Source organism: Pleurodeles waltl, chromosome 6 (assembly GCF_031143425.1).
Source record: "Pleurodeles waltl isolate 20211129_DDA chromosome 6, aPleWal1.hap1.20221129, whole genome shotgun sequence".
NCBI classification, from domain to species: Eukaryota; Metazoa; Chordata; class Amphibia; order Caudata; family Salamandridae; genus Pleurodeles; species Pleurodeles waltl.
In genome coordinates, this window is record NC_090445.1 from 1,250,681,245 (window position 1) to 1,250,698,172 (window position 16,928).

The 16,928-nt window shown below is 46.7% G+C and overlaps 1 protein-coding gene across 2 annotated transcripts in view; it reads left to right on the plus strand.

Annotated features, from left to right (window-relative positions):
* The first annotated feature begins 7,264 nt into the window (after positions 1–7,264).
* The window catches only part of CHST3 (carbohydrate sulfotransferase 3), a 348,039-nt gene continuing 338,375 nt past the window's right edge, over positions 7,265–16,928 (plus strand). The window contains exon 1 of one of the 2 annotated variants that reach the window (XM_069240558.1): positions 7,265–7,812. The gene's annotated coding sequence lies outside the window, so the exon portion shown is untranslated. The remainder of the gene's footprint in view (positions 7,813–16,928) is intronic. The other variant, XM_069240559.1, reaches the window with a different exon arrangement.

Genomic DNA, 16,928 nt, shown 5'->3' on the forward strand with positions numbered 1-16,928 from the left:
AAACCCATTGCAAGGTGCAGCTCCTTTATTAGCTCTAGGTACCTAGGGTTCTTGATGAACCTACAAGCCCTATATATCCCTGCAACCAGGAGAGTCCAGCAGACGTAACGGTATATTGCTTTAAAAAATCGGCCACAGTTGGAAAAACTTATAGAAAAACATAGACAGAAATGGCTCTTTTTTTTACCTCAATTTCAATATTTGTTTTATTTTAGCTGTTACTTTCTGTAGGAAACCCTTGAAGGATCTGCACAAATGATCCCTTGCTGAATTCAGAATGCTGTCTATGTTTCAGAAATGTTTAGCTGCCTGGGATCCTGCATTGGTCTCACGCCCATTTCTGTCACTAACTGAAAGAAGGCTGAATGGCCAAATAATAGTAAAAATAGGGTATGTCCCAGTAAAATGCCAAAATTGTGTTGAAAATTTTGATTTTATGATTCAAGTCAGCCTGTTCCTGAAAGCTGGGAAGATGGTAATTTTAGCATTGCAACCCCTTTGTTGATGCCATTTTCAGGGGAAAAACCACAAGCTTTCTTCTGCAGCCCTTTTTCCTCATTTGTTTTTAAAAAACGAAATTGTTGCTGTATTTAGGCTAATTTCTTGGTCTCCTCCAAGGGAACCCTCAAACTCTGGGTATCTCTAGAATCCCTAGGATGTTGGAAAAAAATAGGATACAAATTTGACATGGGTTGGTTATGTGGACAAAAAGTTATGAGGGCCTGTAGGAAGTTGGCTCTGTATGCACTATTTCAAAGTAAGGAATAGTCCAAGGGTTCCTCTTAGAGGTAAGATAGTGGTAAAAAGAGATAATACTAATGCTCTATTTTGTGGTAGTGTGGTCGAGCAGTAGGCTTATCAAAGGAGTAGTGTTAAGCATTTGTTGTACATACACACAGGCAATAAATGAGGAACACACACTCAGAGACAATTCCAGGCCAATAGGTTTTTGTATAGAAAAATATATTTTCTTAGTTTATTTTAAGAACCACAGGTTCAAATTCTACATGTAATACTTTGCATGAAAGGTATTGCAGGTAAGAACTTTAGGAACTTTGAATAATCGCAATAGCATATATACTTTTCAGATAAAACACATATAGCTATTTTAACAGTTCCTAGGGGAGGTAAGTATTTGTTAGTTCTTGCAGGTAAGTAAACCACCTACGGGGTTCAGATTTGGGTCCAAGGTAGCCCACCGTTGGGGGTTCAGAACAACCCCAAAGTTACCACACCAGCAGCTCAGGGCCGGTCAGGTGCAGAGTTCAAAGTGGTGCCCAAAACACATAGGCTTCAATGGAGAAGGGGGTGCCCCGGTTCCAGTCTGCCAGCAGGTAAGTACCCGCGTCTTCGGAGGGCAGACCAGGGGGGTTTTGTAGGGCACCGGGGGGGGACACAAGCCCACACAGAAAGTACACCCTCAGCAGCGCGGGGGCGGCCGGGTACAGTGTGCAAACAAGCGTTGGGTTTGTAATAGGAATCAATGGGAGACCAAGGGGTCTCTTCAGCGATGCAGGCAGGCAAGGGGGGGGGGCTCCTCGGGGTAGCCACCACCTGGGCAAGGGAGAGGGCCTCCTGGGGGTCACTCCTGCATGGGAGTTCCGATCTTTCAGGTCCTGGGGGCTACGGGTGCAGAGTCTTTTCCAGGTGTCGGGATCTGGGAGTCAGGCAGTCGCAGTCAGGGGGAGCCTTGGGATTCCCTCTGCAGGCGTCGCTGTGGGGGCTCAGGGGGACAACTTTGGTTACTCACAGTCTCGGAGTCGCCAGGGAGTCCTCCCTGAAGTGTTGTTTCTCCACCAGTCGAGTCGGGGTCGCCGGGTGCAGAGTTGCAAGTCTCACGCTTCTGGCGGGAAACGCTGTTGTCTTTAAGTTGCTCCTTTGGAAACAAAGTTGCAGTCTTGGGTGAACAGGGCCGCTGTTCTCGGGAGTTTCTTGGTCCTTTTAGAGCAGGGCAGTCCTCTGAGGATTCAGAGGTCGCTGGTCCTGGGGAAAGCGTCGCTGGAGCAGTTTTCTTCTGAAGGGGGGAGACAGGCCGGTAGAGCTGGGGCCAAGGCAGTTGGTGTCTCCGTCTTCTCTGCAGGGTTTTTCAGCTCAGCAGTCCTCTTCTTCTTAGGTTGCAGGAATCTGAGTTCCTAGGTTCAGGGGAGCCCCTAAATACAGAATTTAGGGGTGTGTTTAAGTCAGGGAGGGCAGTAGCCAATGGCTACTAGCCCTGAGGGTGGCTACACCCTCTTTGTGCCTCCTCCCAAGGGGAGGGGGTCACATTCCTATCCCTAGTGGGGGGATCCTCCATCTGCAAGATGGAGGATTCCTAAAGGTCAGAGTCACTTCAGCTCAGGTTGCCTTAGGGGCTGTCCAGACTGGTCAGTGACTCCTCCTTGTTTTTCTCATTATCTCCTCCGGCCTTGCTGCCAAAAAGTGGGGCCGTGGCCGGAGGGGGCGGGCAACTCCACTAGCTGGAATGCCCTGTGGTGCTGGAACAAGGGGGGTGAGCCTTTGAGGCTCACCGCCAGGTGTTACAGCTCCTGCCTGGGGGAGGTGATAGCATCTCCACCCAGTGCAGGCGTTGTTACTAGCCACAGAGTGAAAAAGGCACTCTCCCCATGTGGCCAGCAATATGTCTCGAGTGTGGCAGGCTGCTAAAACCAGTCAGCCTACACAGGTAGTTGGTTAAGGTTTCAGGGGGCAGATAGGAGTGGCTGTGGTATAACACAAAATTATTGGGCCCCCTGCAGATTGAGATGAGGGTCCTCCTTGAAGGTTTGGCTCCCCTGCAGGGTTGCCCGCCCTCTACAGTGCAGGAGTGCAAGCGCCTTTGTAAATCACCTGAGGAGTGGGGTCTAGTCCTGATGCCACAACAAGGCAGTGTATTTGTCAGTGCCGAGTAGATCCCTGGAAGGATGATACCCCGGTCCACGTGGTTTTAGGTAAAATAATAGCAGATTGAGTTTTCTCAAATCTTTTTAAGGATTAGGGGCCAGATGTAGGTAGTAAAAAAATAGCGACTCGCAATTTGCGAGCATTTGCGACTCGCAATTTGCGTGTCGCTAACTGGAATGCAGGTAGAAAGTGCGCGGACAAATTGCGACTCGCACCCGGAGTCGCACCGCAGATAGCGAGTCTGCTGTTTGCGAGGTCGCTTTTTGTGACCGCACAAAAAACGGACTCGCAATTTGCAAGTGGGTGTCGCAAAGTGCGACTGTGCTGAAAATTGAAAGCAGGTGCTGCAGAACACTCCAGAAACCACTCCAGAACACTCAGGAAAACACTTCCTGGCACATGATGATGACATCACAGCCAGGAAGTTTACAAATACACCTGGGAGGAGGGAGCACAGCTAACAGAGCACCAGCAACCATGGCTGACACTCCCAGTAAGAGAAAGCTCAAGTTTGCAGAGAAGGAGCTGGAGGTGCTAACGGATGAGTGCTGTCAGTACCATGATGAGCTGTTTGGCAAGGCAGCCCTCAATGTGCCAGACTCTGACAAAAAACTAATTTGGCAGGATATCCAGGAGAAGGTAAACTCCCTGGGGGCAGCCACAGGAGTGTGGATGAACTAAAGAACAGGTGGTACGACCTCTGCTCCCGGACCAAGGAGAGGGTGACAGAAAGGCTCAGGGAGATGAGAGGCACAGGAGGGGGACCATCTACCATACCACCACCCACACCCCTGGAGGAAAGGGTTGAGGAGACCCTGGAGCCGGAGGCTGTTACTGGATTTGGAGAACTGGACACCTCTGAGCCCGGACCATCAACCGGTGAATACCATGTGATATGCCTGTACCCCCATCAATGCCATACCCCCACCCACCATGTACACAGGGGCATGCACAACCAAGATAGCTACATTTCAGAGTAGCAAACACCAGAATGATGCATTATGGGCAATGTAGTCAAGTAGGCATTGCATAGGCTATTGTTTATTAGGAAGTTGTTAACTGATAGTAGACACTGACAGTGTGTTCCCCATGTCCCACAGGTCTCCCACAAGACACCCCCACCAGCCAAAGCAGCCAGGTGCCAATGGTCAGCCAGCCCCAAGAGGAGACAACAGGACCAGCCACCACTCCCACCTGCACCACCAACACCATCCCCTCTCTGGCAACACCCGTTGCAACAATGGTCTTGGAGCCTGCACCAGGTACAAGCCGGAGTGCCACATCAGACATCACAGAGCAGGGCAGCAGGCACAGTCAGGGCTTCCATCCACAACACCAACGGAGGCACAACTGCTACGGGGTCAGCGCCTGCAAAATCAACAGGTAGGGCGGATTAGTGGGGTTCTGCAGCGCTTCGAGAGGGACCATGCCAACAGCATGCAGCAGGTGCATGCACAACTGGAGGTCACTGGGAACAAAACAGGTGACCTTGCCCTGTCAATGCGCGAACTGGTGGCTGGACTGCTAACGCAGAGTGAGGGGGCGCGGCGCAGGGACCGCCAGCTGCTGCCAAGGCTGGACAGTATGACCTCCTCTATCGTCAGACTGGCAGTGAACACAACTGGGCTGTCTAGGAGAACAGTCAGCCTCCAGGTTGACATGGGCCACTTTGCGGGTGATGTGGCACGGGGACTGGGCCGGATCACCTATGCAATAGACCTGATGGAGGCACAGCAGGTGTCCAGGGGTACAGGTGACACCCTACAAGACAGTTTAGAGGGCTCTACTGTCAGCAGTGTCTCTGCTGGTGACACCAAGGTGCTACGGAGTGGGAGTACAAGGCAGAGCACTGCTGAGCCACCTAGTACCAGCCAGGCTGGCCGAGCCCGCCGTAGGCTGTGAGCTAAACACTGTCTCTGATGTTGGGGCACATGATGGCAATGTGTCCCATGCCAGGGAGACTTTTGAAGTCCCTGAACAGTTTTCCCTTGTATATAGTTTTGTTTTTTGCACATATTAAATCATTTGTTCGTTACACTTAACACATGGAGTGTTTGTTCTATTGGTGAGTATGGTAGAAGTTGGCACGTACCTTCCAAAGTATTGGGTTGCAATGTGTTCCCACCTCAGTCTGCCTTGATTTGCGATGCTCCTATCCCCATGATGGCGATGTGGTTGCTCTTGCTCTTCATCCTCAGAATCTGGGTCTGCAGGGGTGAGAGGTAGGCCACGTCGGGTGGCAATGTTGTGCAGGATAGCGCATGCGACAACTATTTTGAAAGCCGTTATGGGGGTATACTGGAGGGCACCTCCACTTCGGTGGAGGCATCTGAACCGTGCCTTCAGCAGTCCGAAGGTTCTTTCAATAATGTTCCTGGTCCTCTTATGTGCACTGTTGTATCGCCTCTCACATTCATTGCTGGGTGTTAAGTACGGAGTCAGTATCCATGGCCGTAGTGCATATGCACTGTCACCTGTTGGGCACAAAACGTACACTGTTAGCAAATCATGGTTGGTTGCACATTGATCTGTGTGCATGTCTACAAGGTGTATGCAGCTCTACCTAGGATGAATCCGTCTCCAAACCCCCCATGTTCCAGGCGTTGGTGTATCCCACTGTGCCTAAAAATGTAGGAGTCATGAGTACTGCCTGGAAATTTAGCAACCATGTCAGTGATGACATATTGGGCGTCACAAACAACCTAAATATTTAGTGAGTGGGTACACTTTCTATTGCAGAACAGATATTCCAGGTTTGCAGGGGGGCATATTTGAATATGTGCCCCATCTACACACCCTATGACATGGGGAAAGTTGGCAATCCGATAAAAGTCCAACTTGGTGCTGTTAATTTTGCCTCATTCCTGGGTAGGTATATGTATCGGGACATGTGTGTGAGTAAGGCATCTAGGAATGCCCTGAGGAACCTTGATAGTGCCCTTTGGGATACCCCACCTTCCACAGCAATGACCCCCTGATAGCTCCCCGAGGCCAAGAGGTGCAGTGAGCATAGCACTTGCACATGCGTAGGGATGGCGCAGCCGCACAAAGTCTGGCGTTCTAGCTGTGGTTTGAGTAAATCTATTAAATCTAGTATAGCTGCGCTGCTAAGTCTGTATTTGCCATATATTTCCTCCTCAGTTTGCTGGAAGAGTGTCTGCCTTGTTCTGTAAATCTTCTCCTGTCTCTGGCTCCTCCTCCTCCTCTGCTGGGCTGCATGGGCTCTCCTCCTCACTGCTATCAGGTATATCTCTGCCATCTTGAGTAACCCAGATGTCTTCTGGGTTTCCTTTTATACTTTGGTAATGGTTACGACCTGCTCTGAGTTAGTGGTAAATTGGACATGCAAAAAGGGCTTTTTGCGACTAGTCGCAATTTGCGAGTTGCTATTGCATATGGTTTGCGACTCGCAAATTGCGACTTCCTATTAGCGGGTCGCAAAATGGGGTCACAAATTTTGCGAGTCGGTACCGGCTCGCATCGCATTTTGCGAGTCGGAAATTGGATTTTTGCATCCCTTTTCCGATTTTGCGGGGTCGCAAATAGCGATTCGAGCCAGTTGCGACTCGCAAAAGTTTGCTACATCTGGCCCTAGGAGATTATCAAGAATCGTGAATTTAACAGGCAAGGCAACTTTGCCAGTTTATTGACAACAGAGTGAAAATAGGTGTGTTTATAGTTCATTTAGACTTTTTTTTTATATATTTGCACTCCTTAATGGCAGTTACTTAAATCTTATGAAGGCTTTAAAAACTTGTGCACCCTATTCATATGTTTACTATCTCCTTTCTGACCAGAATGGAGAAAAAAACTATACAATAACGAGGGAGGGATGGAGAAAGAACTATACAATCATGAGGGAGGAAGGAAGGGAGGTGTGGTATGAAGAAAGAGAAAGAAAGAAAGAAAGAAAGAAAGAAAGAAAGAAAGAAAGAAAGAAAGAAAGAAAGAAAGAAAGAAAGAAAGAAAGAAAGGAATGGCAGGAAGATTACAGAACGGGGAGGTATATGTTAAAAGATGTGATGCAAAAAATTGAAAAAATATAATATGTAATGAAAAATCCGAGTAAAGATAAAAATGATGAACAATTCTAATAAAGATAAAATTGAAGCAGAACAAAACGTAGAAAGATAGCTAAGATAAAAATGAAAAAATGAGAGGGTAAAAATGAAGCAATCCCATATAAAAGGAGAGCTACAGAGGTAGATTATAGAGAGAATTCAGTCTGCATTCATCAGTGGGTTAGACTTCATACAGAAGGCTCGTTGTTTCTGCAGATTCCAAGAGAAGGGGAGGTGGGTTGAGTTAAGGGAGGAGGGAAAACTTTAGTAAGGGGCGGGATGGAGAGGCGGGACGCCCCTAGAGGCCCTCCCATACTGCCCATGAAGGCAGCCCCTTGTGATCCAGGGATGCTGCTGCTCACGTTTGCTCTGCTACTTTTGTACCACTTTTCCAACTGTGGATCCCAGCGTTCCCGCACTTCGCTCTTTTTCTCGGAAAATCTCGGCGAGCCACCCCTAGAGGACTAACCAACCACATTCGGAGGACACATCAGCAGAGAGGAGGCACCTCCAACTGTTTTTTGTGCGGGTTCCTGCACTACCGTTAGCTGAAATGCCTCGGCGATACAGAACAGAAAGAGTTTTTTGTCGGTTTCCTGGTTGGTGGTGAGAGCTGGAGAAACTCACGGGTGAATTTCATTGCGTCCTCTGTCTCCAAAGTTTCACTCTGTTAGGAGCCAGGGCTGCCTTTCTACCCATTAGGTCGGCCGGAAACCAGGTCTTCAGCGGCGAGGGACTCCTTGGCCTCCCCGGCATCTCATCGTTAAGCAATCTGTGAGTTTAGGCTCCGTCTTAACCTCCAGGACTTCCCCATCCGAAGGGGGAGCCAGGGAGCGCATTAACAGACTGGATGCTGTCTGCTCTCCTGCCAGTAAGTGCCTGTTCATTGATTCCTTCTTTGGGAGATCCCACTGGTTTCTTGCTGTCGACTTAAGCTATTTAATTGGAACATGTCTTTTTTTATTGAAGTTCCTGTTAGTTTTGAAGCGGTGAGGCGGTGTTCTAATATATTTTTGTTCCACGTAGCTCGTGGGTGCCTTTGATGATTTTGGTGCCAATGCCAAATAATGAGGCTCTAGAATAGATGTGCAGCCTGAGCTACACACTACTGTATAACGTCCGCTATGTGCTAATGCCGAGATTGTGACAAACTGCCGATACTGGTGATGATAATTTACATTTTGCATAGCGTAAGGTGGCACAGGGCTGCGATTTCTGGGCGCTACGAACAGTCGATGCAGCCTTACGGATTAATGACTCGAAGCATACCTGGTGAGGACAGATTGCTTTTTATGTGCGTTTACCCAATTGACTATCGTCCCATTTTCCTAAATCTCATTCTGAACGCTTAGGGCAGGTGCGTTTTGGCGATGGCATGTATGTGTGTTGGTTGGCGTTTTATCAGGAAATATATTATTCGTCATGGAGTGTTCTTCGTGTATATTTATAAATGAAATAAAGCACTGTAAAATCGCTAGTAAAGCCCCGTATTGTACAGAACGTGATATCCGGAACGATCCATCCAATGAAACTGATAGTTAAGAAACCAAGAGATTTGAGGGAAAAACTGATAAGCGCAGATGCTAAATTCGAAATGACACATTTAATGCGTATCATCAGACAGGAGATTACGTCATCCAAGTTTAGTGACGAAATGAGTGAATTTGCGTCTTTTTGAAGCCACCGAGTTCCTTCTTGGGGGCGGGCTACAGGAAACACGTTGGCATGAAAGAAAAGGTTTTGTAGTGGGAGTAAGAAGGCGGGGGATCAGACACTGCTGGGAATGCTTGTTCTTCACTTTTCTGCCTGGAGCGGACAGGCAGCTCTAAAGAGCTGCAGAAATTCAACCGCCTTAGACACCCTGAGAAGTTTGGACATGAAGCGGCCAGGAGACGCGTTCTTCCTCTCTCAGTACGTGTGCGAAGAAGCAGCGACAAATCACACCCTGGAAAACAAAACAACAATCTTAGTAACACTAAAAAGGAGCTGTCCTGCTTGCGTGTCTATGCTTCTTTGAGGTGCATGTCGGCAGGGCCTACCTTGAGAAATATTTCTAACTGCACTCTAGAGCCAGACACATTGCTTCTTAAAGCCCGCTACTAAGTAAGAGCGCAGCGAAAGTTTAAGTCTCTTTCGAGATATAACATATCGGTGATCAAACTTGTCTGGAGGAGTGTTAGATTAGGCGCTGCGCCAGTGAAGCTGAGACACAAAACGCTGACGCCTGTCCTCTTTCTAGCTAGTCGATGTGCAGTTTACAATCAGGTCTTAGGCTCTGTCAGCAGACTGGATGCTTTTAGCAGAAGTGCTCCGGAGAGATGGCTTAGGTCGGTTTACAGCTGACAGGAAGTTAATATTGAACTGAAGTTTGCACCCTGGGGCTAGGTATTTAAGCACACTTGAAAGGACTCATTTACTTCGTTGCCTGACACGTAGGAGAGACACCATCATATTTTTGAGTACCTAGTAAAGAGCGAATTACAGGCCCATTATCACCGTACGCCTCTAATCACGAGAGGAAACACGAACTGCTGGTTCCTGCTATGTATTCTGGAAGCAGGTGATTAGGCTGCAATGGAATTGCCTTTCTCGGACTTCTCGTTAGTAAATAAAGGCTTATAACATTTACATAGAGTAAAGTAAATTGCTAATTGTGGGGCACAGATGCCCAATATTTAATCATGCCCACTTGCGCAAGTTGAGCGATCTTAGGCAAATCATCGTACTTTCTTCTTTTAATATTTAATATAATGTTATTACTAACCAGCCAGCTCAGTGTGTTGCCTGAAAGGGTACATTTGCAACAAACCGAATATTCAGTTTACCTTGTGTACAATGTGGAATGATTTGGCCTTTAACACCTGTGTGTAAGATGAAGGACTGAGGATCTATAAGAGTAAAGTGCTCCGTGACCGAGCGAGCAATCGTACCCTGGTCTACATCCCAGTGTCTATTAGTGGGTGTGAATCTACTTCACAAAGTTTCTTCCTATGCCTGAAGCTAAGAAGCTACCTCACACCCCCATGTATTACTAGGGGCCAATCAAGGTTCCTTCTTTATCCCCTTCCTCCTCAATGTAGGCTCTACCCTTGGCAGAATCATCTCATACCACCCGTTAGCCGATGACAGACAAAATGTCTTCTCGTTCACGACTCTCACCCCAGCTCCAACAACACATTATTAAACTATCTCCCATCGGTATACACTGAATGGCTCTTAACAGACGTGAGCTGAGCGCTGTAAACCCTGAGATCAGGAACCCTGCTTCCTCCACCTTATCAGCTATCATCATCTCCCCCACCTTCTTCTTCTAAAAATATTCTCCCCATCCTCTCCTGAAACCCTGAGTCCATATTGAGAATCACCAATGACCTGTCTTCTTTGTCAACTTAATTTTGATGCGTTAACACTGTATAAATATATGCATAATTACCTCTCATTTTACTTTGTTGAACCCATTGTCAACACCTTCCTCCTAAGCAACCTTGTCTAATGTAACAGCACCCTATTCTGTCTCAACCACTACTCATCTCAGCTCCTTGGCAAGCACCCACGTTTCTCACAAAGATCCTCTTCAATATGGCGTGCTCGCCCCCACCATGGCATACAGACACCCTGTTGCTCACAAGCTCACCCTGCCAGTAATAGGTTAGATAATTAAAAAGCCAGGTCTTCAGCTTCTTGCGGATTTCAAGAAAGGAGCGGGATGCTCTGAAATGGAGTGGTAGGCCAGTGATGTTAGAGAATGCCCATTCTTTTGATCTGGTGCTGTGTATTCATGGGATGTGAGCGAGCAGGAGTCCTGTGGAGTAAAGGTGTCTTGCTGGTTAGTGAAAGGAGATGCTCCTGTTCGTGTAGGTGGGGCTTAAGTTGTGTAATGCCTTGAATGTGTGAATGAGGAGTTAGATGTGAGCGTGTTTGTGTAGCAGGAGCCAGTGACACTCTGAGGTGTGGTGTAATTTGAGCTCTGTGGAAAGATTGAGGATGTCTGGATGACAAGTTCTAGATGCTTTGTAGTCTTCTAGTGCCGTATCTTCATTAACAGAGTGTGTTTCTGTGGTCCTCTTTCACACACACAACACAACAACTTCCCTTGCTGTAATGCATTATACAAATGTTTAGTAAATCTGGGCCTGCATTTCAATTTATCCCACGTCCCTCTCAGTCTGTGTACCAAAAACTACATTACAGTCTCTTTCAGGCTTCCTCAACAAGCAGCTTGTGGTAGCTCTCCAGCTACTTGTAAATTGCCAGAACCCATGAACATTGGAAAAGATGGACAGGGTTTATCTCAGAATAATTTAGGAATGGTCCGATTATCTCCATGACATGGTCTCTTCTGCTGACATTAGAAGCACTTAAAGTAGGTCGAACAATGTATGGAAATAGACTCGTCCATCTAATTAAAGGCAAGCGGGGCTCGCAGACTCAAGGGTAAACGCAGCACAACCCGCTCAACGCTAAATCACCATACTTAAAACACTGAAAGGAATGAGACGATCTTCGAACAGCCAAGCATTGTCTTTCCAACACCCACGGGCCTCATGGTGCAGTGTGTGACTCACGCAAACCACGCGAAGGAAGACACACAGTACCAGAAAGCAAATGCTAACGCGAATCTCACCCTGTGCGTCCCCCCGATTAGCAAGTGCAGTCAGAAACGGGGAAAACGCACAGTATTGGAGGATGTGTTTCATGGTGGTTGTAAATATGTTTCTAATCTCTACAGCGTCTGGCTGATGTTAGGTCATGGAAAGAGAGTGATATTGTGAGGATCACAGGCCAACAGCCGAAGGCATTTGAACTGGGGTATATTGAATGCCACAAGTAACAATTTGGGGCCAGATGTAACATTCTTCACAATAGCGATTACCTAATTGTGATTTTTAGCGAATTATCACAATTAAATAATTGCTATTGGAATGCATGAAACTCCAGGCATTTCATACTGCGATTCGCAAATGGACCTACTTCATTAATATTCATGAGATAGGTTGCAATTTGCGAGCCATTGCAAATGGCTACAATCACAGGGATGGTGGCCTGCTGGGCTCAGCAGACCACCATGTCTGTGATTGCTTTTCAATAAAGCAATCTTTTTTTTTTTTAAATGCACCCCGTTTTCCTTAAAGGAACATGGGATGCGTTTAAAAATGAAAAGTTTTCTTTTCATTTTTTAAGAGTAGGCAGTGGTCTGCGGGACAACTGCCTGCTCTTAAAAACTTTTTCGCATGCATTCACAAAGGGGAAAGGGTCCCTTGGGTACCCCTTCCTCTTTGCGAATGGGTTACCACCAATTTGAAATTGGTGGTAACTGCGATTCTTTTGTGACCGCATTCACAGTCACAAAACAATCATACGTACCTCTGCGATTCGGTATTAGGAAGGGCCACCCTTGACACGCCCCTTCCTAATACCGAATCGGCATGTAGTCACAAATCCAATTTGTGATTAGGTAACAAGTTACTGAAACGCAAATTGGACTTGTTACATACCAAAATGCATTTTTGTGATCGCAAACGGCCCAACGCAAAATGTTTGATACATCTGGCCCTTAGTATCTTCATGACCTCAGTAGCTCGGTTGAAAAAGCGGACAAGGAGAGATTGAGACAAGGGGAGCACAGCAGGAATAAAAGGCTGAGCATTCCAAGGCATTGTTTTATAAACCCCGTCCTTGCCCTGCCCCCTTATACCTTGATCCACTGCATGCCCGACTGCGGCTACCTCTGACATTACCATTCACCAACAGGTTCCCATTTCTACTCCATTCCCTTCAATAACCACAGTTGGGCTTTGAGTATCAGAACCTGACACTAGGGCCAGCAGGATGTTGAGAGCATCTTCCCAAGCAGCACCCACTTGAGCGCTTCTTTACACAGATGACACTTTGCAGAATCGCTTTCTGTGAAGTTTCTTTTTGAGACAGATCACATACATTATCTGATAACAGAATATTGATGGTCCTCTGAACTTTTGTTTCTTGCTGGAGCTCATAAGAGGAGAGTAGAACTCTATTTGCTTGTTATCATATATTTTCAAATGTGGGTAAAAGGTACCTAAATAAAAGGCTTACAAATTTTGCTTGCCAAGCATGCATGACAGTATGAACATTTTTTGCCACTACCCAGGTCCAATTTCTAAAATGCTTCTACACATCTCAATTTAAATAATTTTTTGCACCACAGCGATCAATGAAGCAGGCAATGATATGGGTAATATTCACTATGTAATATGAGAATAAGGGGTACACTTCTGCTCTGTTTGCTGTATTGCATATCTTGTGTTACTGTATTCACAGTATTGTAACTACTGCATAATAACCAATAAAGTTGGTTGAAAAAATACAAAAACATATTGTAATACAACATATTGTATTTTGCCTGCCCTTTTGACTGTTTTTGTTACTGCAAGAGTCAGCTGTGCCACCACTCAGTTCGAAAACGTCAACAATAAACATATTAAAACATATAGGAATAATGTAAATATTTAAAAAGAATAGTGCAAACAGCTAATAAAAAAGCCTTGGAGTTTGGTCACATTCACACAGTGAGATCATAAACTCATAAAATGCTGCCTCCAAATAGATTCCACTGCCTCTAGCCCAGTTCTTTAGGTCCTGGGCAAGAGTTTTGGCCTGTGGATCCCTCCATGCTTAATTTGTGCTTGTTGTTTCCGGTGCTGAGCACCAGCACTTAGTTATGAGGGCCGTCGCTTATTCTTCTGCCCCAAGCATTTGCTGCGACCAAATGACACATGTGGGAAAGACAGAGGAAGGGAAAACCGAAAAAACATCACAATGGAGAAAGCAGAAAGCTGCAAGAGTGAGCTGAAGGGGCAGGGAGTGGCTTGAAATGGATTGAAGAGGCCTGAGATGGCTTCAGGATTACGCACATTTAATTGTAGCAGCCGCATGTTTAAGAAAAGGGCTTTGAGCACTGGCACGTTTCTATTTACAAATTAAGCACTGGGGTCCCCAGATGTGCAATAGACTCTAGCATAGGCATTACCTAATTTTTTGACCATTTGGAAAGCCTTATATTAACAACATTGTAAAATTAAAGTAGGAATCAGATTTCAGATCATGAAGGGCCAGTGTGTACCAGAATTTTACTGTTGCCTTTGTTAGGTATTTTCTGAATTAAATCCCAGTAATCTCGAACTCCTCAATTATATTATTATTAGATGTGTGTTATGTAGCCTAATATAATTCACTATGAAATAATTAAACGATTAAGACAAAAAATGACAAAGCGGACTACATGCTCAGAGCCCAATTTTACTGTGACATCAATTTAAAGGAAATGATTAATTTTATTTCACAAATTAAATAGTTGTTTGCCAGGATCTATTAAACTGACATTTGAGTATCTGCTGTAAAAGACGTTCCTTTATATAATCTGCTAAATTATGCAACTTTAATAGTCGATTCACGTTTTGGGAAAGTTTTTTTGTATTGATAGGTAAGTTTATTAGACAAGGATGAACCTGTTATTGGGGCTAGAATAATGGCAATTATGCCCCTTTCCTGTGGCGGCCTGTGATGTGAGGCAGTGGTGGAGCCGCTACTCACACACATATACTCACACTTATCCACATGCACACTCACACCCATCCATTCACAAGAATGGTCACATACATCTGCCATTCATAAGCACTTACAAATGCTCACACTTCTTCACAGCACATATATGCATACATTCAAAAATGCATGAACCCGTCAACCATTTTTTTTTTAAGTGCTAACTGGGTGACTGCAGGTCCAGTGGGTAGTGGACGGGTAGTGAAAAAGAGGCTGGATTCTTGTAGGAGGGATAGGGAAAACAGAATGATCCTGCTACCTCCTCTCATTGACTGACCTTGTCATGGGTCAGCCAGTGATGTGGTGGACCTTCTATACCTCCTCACAGAGTGGGATGGGGTCAGTGAGAGTTGTTGACTTCACCACACTCTGTGACGAGGCGTTATGATAGACACTAAGCTGTAGGCATTTAAGGGCTTACAACTGAAGCACTGAGGCCCTCTGTAGGAGGCTGGACTGGCTTGTAGTGAGTACCAAGGGGTACTTGCACCTTGCACCAGGCCCAGTTATCCCTTATTAGTGTATAGGGTGTCTAGCAGCTTAGGCTGATAGATAATGGTAGCTTAGCAAAGCAGCTCAGGCTGAACTAGGAGACGTGTGAAGCTACTACAGTACCACTTAGTGTCATATGCACAATATCATAAGAAAACACAATACACAGTTATACTAAAAATAAAGGTACTTTATTTTTATGACAATATGCCAAAGTATCTTAGAGTGTACCCTCAGTGAGAGGATAGGAAATATACACAAGATATATATACACAATAGCAAAAATATGCAGTATAGTCTTAGAAAACAGTGCAAACAATGTATAGTTACAATAGGATGCAATGGGGAAACATAGGGATAGGGGCAACACAAACCATATACTCCAGAAGTGGAATGCGAACCACGAATGGACCCCAAACCTATGTGACCTTGTAGAGGGTCGCTGGGACTATTAGAAAATAGTGAGAGTTAGAAAAATAACCCTCCCCAAGACCCTGAAAAGTGAGTGCAAAGTGCACTAAAGTTCCCCTAAGGACAAAATAGTCGTGTTAGAGGGAAAATGCAAGGAAAACACAAATCAGCAATGCAACAACGATGGATTCCTGACTGAGGGTACCTGTGGAACAAGGGGACCAAGTCCAAAAGTCACAAGCAACTCGGAGATGGGCAGATGCCCACGAAATGCCAGCGGTTGGTGCAAAGAAGCTCTTACTAGGCTGAAGAACTGTGAATACTGCAGGAACGACAAGGGCTAGAGACTTCCCCTTTGGAGGATGGATCCCCCACGCCTTGGAGAGTCGTGCAGAAGTGTTTTCCCGCCGGATGGACGCCAACAAGCCTTGCTACACGCAAATCGTGCGTTTGGCGTTTTTGGACGCTGCTGGGGCCCAGGAGGGACCAGGAGATCGCAAATTGGACCTGCAGAGAGAGGGGACGTCGAGCAAGACAAAGAGCCCTCACTGAAGCAGGTAGCACCCAGAGAAGTGCCAGAAACAGGCACTACGAGGATGCGTGAAACGGTGCTCGCCGAAGTTGCACAAAGGAGTCCCACGTCGCCGGAGACCAACTTAGAAAGTCGTGCAATGCAGGTTAGAGTGCCGTGGACCCAGGCTTGGCTGTGCACGAAGGATTTCTGCCGGAAGTACACAGGGGCCGGAGTAGCTTGCAAAGTCGCGGTTCCCAGCAATGCAGCCCAGCGAGGTGAGGCAAGGACTTACCTCCACCAAACTTGGGCTGAAGAGTCACTGGACTGTGGGGGTCACTTGGACGGTGTCGCTGGATTCGAGGGACCTCGCTCGTCGTGCTGAGAGGAGACCCAAGGGACCGGTAATGCAGCTTTTTGGTGCCTGCGGTTGCAGGGGGAAGATTCCGTCGACCCACGGGAGATTTCTTCGGAGCTTCTGGTGCAGAGAGGAGGCAGGCTACCCCCACAGCATGCACAAGCAGGAAAACAGTCGAGAAGGCGGCAGGATCAGCGTTACAGAGTTGCAGTAGTCGTCTTTGCTACTATGTTGCAGGTTTGCAGGCTTCCAGCGCGGTCAGCGGTCGTTTCCTTATCAGAAGGTGAAGAGGGAGATGCAGAGGAACTCGGCTGAGCTCATGCATTCGTTATCTAAAGTTTCCCCAGAGACAGAGACCCTAAATAGCCAGAAAAGAGGGTTTGGCTACCTAGGAGAGAGGAAAGGCTACTAACACCTGAAGGAGCCTATCACAAGGAGTCTCTGACGTCACCTGGTGGCACTGGTCACTCAGAGCAGTCCAGTGTGCCAGCAGCACCTCTGTTTCCAAGATGGCAGAGGTCTGGAGCACACTGGAGGAGCTCTGGACACCTCCCAGGGGAGGTGCAGGTCAGGGGAGTGGTCACTCCCCTTTCCTTTGTCCAGTTTCGCGCCAGAGCAGGGGCTAAGGGGTCCC